Source organism: Saccostrea cucullata, unplaced genomic scaffold, assembly GCF_032062105.1.
Source record: "Saccostrea cucullata isolate Sc308-1 unplaced genomic scaffold, CSIRO_AGI_Scuc_v1 ctg3879, whole genome shotgun sequence".
In the NCBI taxonomy this organism is placed as follows: Eukaryota; Metazoa; Mollusca; class Bivalvia; order Ostreida; family Ostreidae; genus Saccostrea; species Saccostrea cuccullata.
Window position 1 is genome coordinate 1 of NW_026932172.1, and position 7,845 is coordinate 7,845.

At 33.8% G+C, this 7,845-nt stretch overlaps 1 long non-coding RNA gene across 1 annotated transcript; it reads left to right on the forward strand.

The window, feature by feature from the left end:
• Window positions 1–76: 76 nt before the first annotated feature.
• LOC134234572 (uncharacterized) lies at window positions 77–1,660 on the forward strand. Its single transcript, XR_009985204.1, has 2 exons — window positions 77–549; window positions 836–1,660. It is a non-coding gene; the product is annotated as an uncharacterized LOC134234572 (long non-coding RNA).
• Window positions 1,661–7,845: the final 6,185 nt, after the last annotated feature.

Here is a 7,845-nt window from a genome sequence, read left to right on the forward strand (position 1 = left end):
CATTTTAGTACATGTACTCCTTTTTACTTAGAGGGATTATAAGTCTTTTGTGTTTGTATGTTAAATTTCTTTACTTAAATTGTTATTGTTAATAGAACCCTCGGTGAAAAAAGTAAGACCTGAAAAAAGTAGAACAATGTAGAAATTCAGAGCTACAAAATAGAGAGGAAATGTTGTAGTGATTGGCTTAGCAACTTTACATAGTTTTACATAGAATTAAACTAGCCAATTGCAAATGCTGGTATGTTGTTGTCAGGCAGAAATAGTGTCCAATCAGATTCAGGGTCACATTTCACTGACAGCATCATGTGACTTTTATGTGAGTGTTGTCTTAGTTGGTAGCTATTTGATGCATGAATTGAGCTTGTGTCATTTATCCTTTCTGATGAGAGTTCTTCCGTATATTGCTATTGTGTGATGGTTTTGTGGATGGCTGCCTGGAACCTGTTTCCTGGGTGATGGAAAACTAGCATAATTTTTTTCTCTGAACTTTCACTTTAACCTGAAATCCTCACTTATGGTTGCTTTGGGATGTGTGTTCTTGGAAAGGTAATATATATCTAATTTATTTTGATCTAATTTCCCTTTTTGTAACAACAGAGTTTATTTCCAATGTACCAAATTTTCCAGATTAATTGAATATGCTTAATAATAAAGATCTTTATTTCTTACTTTCAGTAACTAAAAATTATTTCTCAGGTTTCAATTTTCTGTATCTTTTTTTCTGAATTTTCTATAATTTTCATTTCCCCTGATCCCCAAAACTAATGAAAAAATTTACAAAATGATACTCTAAAAATTGTTAAAATATGGATCTTTTTTACCTATTTTTTAGCTACAGCAACCCACCCTGCACACCTATGTCCACTAGTGCTAAGTTAAGCTTCATCAGTATGCAGTGTATTCCTGAGTCCTGGCCAGAGGAGCAGGTGGCTGGATACATTAACAGGCTGGAGGTCCACCATTGATAGGATCCATAGATACAGATATACATGTACAACAGACAAATAGCCAAGCACAAGTCACCCTCTTAAATAATTAGATCAAATTAATTTTTTAAGTAGCTTATTTACTTTTAAGATTGTTTTGATGGTAACTGTTTACAGGTTTATGTACATAAAAATATGTATATGCATACAAGTAAAATGAACTTCTTATTCATTAAAATTCTACATACAATTTATGAATTATTTAATCATGTCAAATTTTATTTTCATGTTTAATTTATGAAGATTGAAAATCTGTGATAAACCTATATCTTGTGATAATTTATATTGTGCAGTTTATGGGGTAAATATACACAAACTCTTAATTTTTTTTGGATTTAATTGGTTAATATATACCCACTAGTTCATTGTAGAACAAGTTTGGAGCTGCTACATTAAAATGAATATTTTATCTATGAATTATTAAAGAACTGTTTGATGTTAGCGTTGTTGGTTCTATAGTTAAAGTCTGTATAAAGTGTATTTCTATAAAATGAGAATGAATTTTACCAATTTATTTAGAAAATTTAGTTTCTTGCTTTAGCATCATTGAACTGTGCATTTGTACATATACTCTTCAAATGATTGGGGTATAATCTGTATGAAGGTAACGGAATTTGTTTAGAAAAGAGATTTTTTTTGTAGAAATTTGTAAAAATAAAGTTTGAAATTTTCTTGGATTCTTAAGTAAAGCTATTTGTAAGAACTAGGTGGTTGTGATTCTTGATCTTCCCAGATCTTATCAAATTGTAGTATGTTGCAATGCCTGTTATTCATAAATTATCCAGAGTTTCAAAACTGTCCCTGATGTCTCTGGCATACCCAAGAAAAAGGGAAAAGATACTTTATGTTAACATTTATATACAAGATGTGTTTGTGAAAACACTGATGCCCATCTGATGGTACTTGAAGAAAGGTCCTTTCACAAGGAATACACCAGGTCCTGTAAAGTATGAAAGTCATAGCCCCACCTATTCAAATGTTATGACCAAGATTGAATATTTTGTGCACAAATGAATAAACAGAGCAAAAAACTATATATCCCCAAGTCTTCATTTACAAGTGCTAAACAAGATGTGTTTGTGAAACACTGATGCCCCCTTGTGGCAACATAGGGAAGATTAAATTTTTCCTAAATGCAAATTTAATATAAAGTACCCAAAGTAGGGTATTCTCGCTGGAAATACAATTGTGAAATATGAAAGTAGGCCAAGGTTTAAGTTTTTTTCATAAGTATGGAAATCTCCAAAGTCAAAATGTCAAGGTAATTGGTAATCAATGAAAGGTCTTGCCAGAAAGAATACATATGTGAAGTATGGAACCCATAGCCCTAACCCTCCAAAAGTTATGGCCAAGGTTATAAATATTAAAAAGTAGGTCAAGGTCAAAGGGTCAGAATTCTTGGTGTAAAATGAAGGGTCTTTGCACAAGGATGAAATATGAAAAGTATGAGAGCACTAGCCCTAACCCTTCAAAAGTTATGGTCAAAGCCTGTTTTTTTTAAGTAAGTCAAACATCAAGTTCAAAGGGTCAAAGTTCTTGGTATCCAGTGAAGGTTCTTTTCACAGGAATTAAGTATGTGAAGTATGAAAGCACTGGCCCTTAGCTTTCAAAAGTTATGACCAAGGTTAAAGTTTTTTTCATAAGTGCAGAAATCATCAAGGTCAAAAGATCAAAGTAATTTGTATCCAATGAAAGGTCTTACCACAAAGAATACATATGTGAAGTATGGAAACCCTAGCCCTAACTCTTCAAAAGTTATGACTAAGGTTAAAAATTAGGTCAAACTCCAAAGTCAAAGGGTCAAAGTTCTTGATATCAAATGAAAGGTCTTGTCACAAGGATTAAAAATATAAAGTATGAAAGCACTAGCCCTAACCCTTTAAAAGCTATGATCAAGAATTTCTTTTTAAATGTAGGTCAAACTCCAGGGTGAAAGGGTCAAAGTTCTTGGTATCCAATGAAAGGTCTACTCACAAGGATTACATATGTAAAGTATGAAAGCACTAACCCTTACCGTTCAAAAGTAATGGCCATGGTTAAAGTTATTTCATAAGTACAGAAATCTTTAAGGTCAAGGTCAAAAGGTCAAAGTTGTTTGTATCCAATAAAAGGTCTTTTCACAAAAAAATACATATATGAAGTATAAAAGTCCTTGTTTCTACTGTTCAAAAGATATGGCCAAAGTAAAAGTTTGGAATTTTTGTGTAAAAGTGGGTCAAACTCCAAGGTCAAATTTGGTGGTACCCAAAGAAAGGCCTTGTCACAAGGAATACAAATGTGAAATATGAAAGTCATAGCTCAATTAAATCAAAAGTTACGGGCAAGATTAAAGGTACTTGGACACATATTTGAAGTCAATATTTTCTCTATATTATTACGACTTATATATTTTAATAGCATTTCACACAATAATTAATTAAAATCTTTTTTTCATTTAAAAGTTATTAAAACTTCAAATTTTTTGGCGGGTTTGATTGACTCATCCTTGCACTTTCACAAGTTTTAACCTTATTCTTAATCCTTAGGAAAAGTGGCAATCTTGTTGTGTATTAATGAGAAATATTAAAACTTTTATCCAGAAAAATGATTTTATTCAGAGTAGAAATGTTAGAAAGCAAAACTCCTTCACAAGTATCGTTATTTCGAACTAAGAGTTGCGTACAGATTTTAGCAAATCGAGCACACTCGTGTTACGTATGTTCACAGTTTTTGTAAACAGGGCACGAGTTTTGTTATTGTTGATGTTTAGAATTCACCGGGTGCGTTCAGCCGTCACAGTCTGCTTACCACAACTGCACGGACTGCCAATATATTGTGTATTTGTTTTGCTTTCGAACAAACATGTCTACTCTAAATTTTCTGCATTATAGTATTAATATTTTTCATTTATACACAACGAGATTGCCACTTTTCTAAGGATTGAGAATAAAATTAATTTGTGAAAGTGCAAGGATGTGTTCAGCCGTCACAGTCTGCTTACCACAACTGCACGGACTGCCAATATATTGTGTATTTGTTTTGCTTTCGAACAAACATGTCTACTCTAAATTTTCTGCATTATAGTATTAATATTTTTCATTTATACACAACGAGATTGCCACTTTTCTAAGGATTGAGAATAAAATTAATTTGTGAAAGTGCAAGGATGTGTCAATCAAATCCGCCAAAAAATTTGAAATTTTAATATATTTTGTATGAAATAAGATTTTTAATTAATTTTTGTGTGAAATGCTATCAAAATATATAAGTCGTAATATCATAGAGAAAACAAGATGTGTTTGTGAAACACTGATGCCCCCGTATGGCAACATAGCAAAGATGTAAATTTAATTAATTGGTACAAAAAGTAGGGTATTCTCACTGGAAAACAATCGTGAAAGTATGCCAATTTTTAATTTTTTTCAATAAGTACAAAAAGCTCCAAGGTCAAGGTCAAGGTAATAGGTATCCAATGAAAGGTCTTGCCACATAGAATACTTTTTTAGAGTATGAAAGCCCTAGTCCTAACCATTCAGAAGTTATGGCCAGGTTTAACTTTTTTAACTGTAAGTCAAACTCCAAGGTCAAGGTCAAAGGGTCAAAAGTTCTTGTTATCAAATGAAAGGTCTTGTCACAAGGATTAAAGACGTGAAGTATGAAAGCACTAGCCCTAACTCTTTTAAAATTAATGGTCAAGGTTTGCTTTTTTTAAAGTAGGTCAAACTCAAAGGTCAATGTCAAAGGGTCAATGTACCTGGTATCCGTTGAGGAGTCTTTTCATAAGGATTACATATATGAAGTATGAAAGCCCTATCCCTTACCGTTCAAAAGTTATGGCCAAGGTTAAAGTTTTTTCACAGGTACAAAAATCTACAAAGTCAAGGTCAAAAGGTCAAGGTTGTTGGTATCCAATGAAAGGTCTTTCAACAAGTAATACATATGTGAAGTATAAATGCCCTGGTATCTACTGTTCAAAAGATATGATCAAAGTAAAAGTTTAAAATTTTCATGTAAAAGTGGGTCAAACTCCAAGGTCAAGGTCAAAAGGTCAAATTTGGTACCCAAAAAAGGGACTTGTCACAAGGAATACACTTGTGAAATATGAAAGTCATGGGTCCACTAAATCAAAAGTTATAGGCAAGGTTAAAGTTTTTGCGGACAAACAGACAAACAGACAGACAGACGGAGGAACACGACAAAAACTATATACCCCCGAAACTTCGTTTACGTGGGCATAATAATAACTTCAAATCTATGTCCAAGTACCTTTAAAGCGTTTGCACTTTGCAGACAAACAGACAGAGAGACAGACAGACAAACAGACGGACACGACAAACTACATACCCCTGAAACTTCGTTTACGGGGGCATAAAATCATAACTAGTTGTGTAAATCAGAAGCAATACCAAAACAAAATGTGTTTGTGAAACACTGATCCCCCGAATGGCAACATAGCGAAGCTTAGTTTTTCTCAAATGCAAATCAAACATTTTGATACCCAAAATGGCCTTTTCAAGAAAAAAAAAGTGAAATATGAAACCCTAGCACCACCTGTTCAAAAGTTATGGCCAAGGCTAACGTTTTCTTTGAAAAAATAGGTCAATCTCCAAGGTCAAAAGGTCAAAGTTGTTTGTCTCAAATGAAAGGTCTTGTCCAAGGAGTATGAGAGCCCTACCCTTTACCGTTCCAAAGTTATGGCAAATGTTCAAGTTTTTTAAAAGTAGGTCAATCTCCAAGGTCAAAAGGTCAAAGTTTTTTGTATCCAATGGAAGGACTTATTACAAGGATTGCATATGTGTTTAATGTGAAGCATGAAAGCCATAGCCCTTACCATTCAAAAGTTATGGGCAAAGTTAAAGGTTTTATAAAGAAGGTCAATCTCCAAGGTCAAGTTCAAAAGGTGAAGTTGTTGGTATGCAATGAAAGGCCTGTTACAGGGATTACATATGTAAAGTATGAAAGCACTAACCCTTACCGTTCGAAAGTTATTGCCAAGGTTAAAGTCTGGAATTTTGGTGTAAAAGTGTGTTAAAACTCCAAGGTCAAGAGGTCAAATTTGGTCGTACTCAAAGGAAGGCCTTGTCACAAGGAATACACCTGTGAAATATGGAAGCCATAGTCCCACCCAGTCAAAAGTTATGAAAAAGGTTTAAGTTTTTGCGGACAAACAGATAAACAGACGGGCGGACAGGGTAATAACTTTATACCCCCGAAACTTCGTTTACGGGGGCATAACAAAATGTGATTGTCAAACAATTATGCCACTGTATGGCAGTTCTTGGCAAGGGCATTCCATATAAATGCATATCAAACTCCAAGGTCAAGAAGAAGAGGTGAAAAACAATCAAATTCAAAGAATTGTGGCCCCCCTTTTCGGTGTCTTTGTGGGTGAGATGTCATTTTTTATGACATATTGTGTCAAACATGAACGTCCTATCATATGTAATTCAGAAATTATCACCGAAGTTGAATTTTTGTCCCCCGCTTGAAATGTGGGGGATATTAATTTGGGTTTGTCCGTCCGTCCGTCTTTCGGTCTGTCTGTAACGCTTTCGTTTCCACACGATATCTCGAGAACCCTTTGAGCTTTTGCAATGAAATTTAGCATAGCAACTCCCTATGGACTAAAGAAGACCCCTATTGATTTTGAGGTCAAAAGGTCAAAGGTCAAGGTCATAAATAAGCAAATTCTGTCTGTTGTAACACTTTCGTTTCCACACGATATCTCTAGAACCATTTGAGCTGTTGCAATGAAATTTTACATAACAACTCCCTGTGGCCTAATGAAGACCCCTATTGAATTTGAGGTCAAAAGGTCAAAGTTCAAGGTCGTAAATTTATACATTCTGTCTGTGTGTAACACTATCATTTCCGGGCGATATTTCAAGAAGATTTTGAGCTTATGCAATGTAATTTTATACCAAAACTCCCTAGGACCTCTCTCACCCCTCTCAAAGTGCCCCGCACCGTTTGTTTTATTAGTATTTATAGTATTACATGTCGCTATTTTTAGCACAGGGGCATGAGGAGAGTTATTGCGTATAAAACAGGTTCTCGGCGGACATTTTGTTCTTATTACATCTATTAGAACTCTTTAATAAAGGCTAAATAAATCAAACACCATGGATTGTGTAAAATTTTGACAATACCGAACATGAATATCTACATGTATGTGACTTCACTTCTGCATATACTTAATGCCATGTAAAGCGATTCCGTGGTCTAGTGGTATGTTTCTCGCTTCGCAAGTGAGAGGTCCTGAGTTCAGGTCCCGGATGGACCACTTTTCTTTGAAAGAAATACTTTTTTTTACTAAATGATAGGCCATATTTCAGACTATGTGGGCAAAAAATGTGTGGTTGAATTTCTTTCATATCATATATAAAGAGAGATTTTGTATCCAAGAACAAAATATCAAAGTTTCAGAAAAATTGAATTTGAGGAAAAATCTTGGCCTATTTATTGTGTCCTACTATGATTGGGAGTCTAGGCTATGCTTTTAATCTTGAAATATAATATAATTATGACTTGGTATTCTGCACTCAAAATAAGCATGCAAGCAATTATAGATTGATATACCATATATATTAAAGTATATTCATGAATATTTTACCGTCTACAATGTATGTTTATACCGGTATATTATTTTGAATAAACATAACTGTTACATATAAATGTAATTCATGACTGTAATTTTAAAAAGTTTATCAAAATACCCACGCACAAGATTTTCTGTTGAAATTTACAATATACATGTAACAAAAAAATTGTGTACTCGCAGCGTTAGTTTATACACATTTCACGATTTAATGACCGCAGTAGAGTAATGAATGATGAATACGTAATTAAATCACGTGAGCATGATGTTTGAACATAA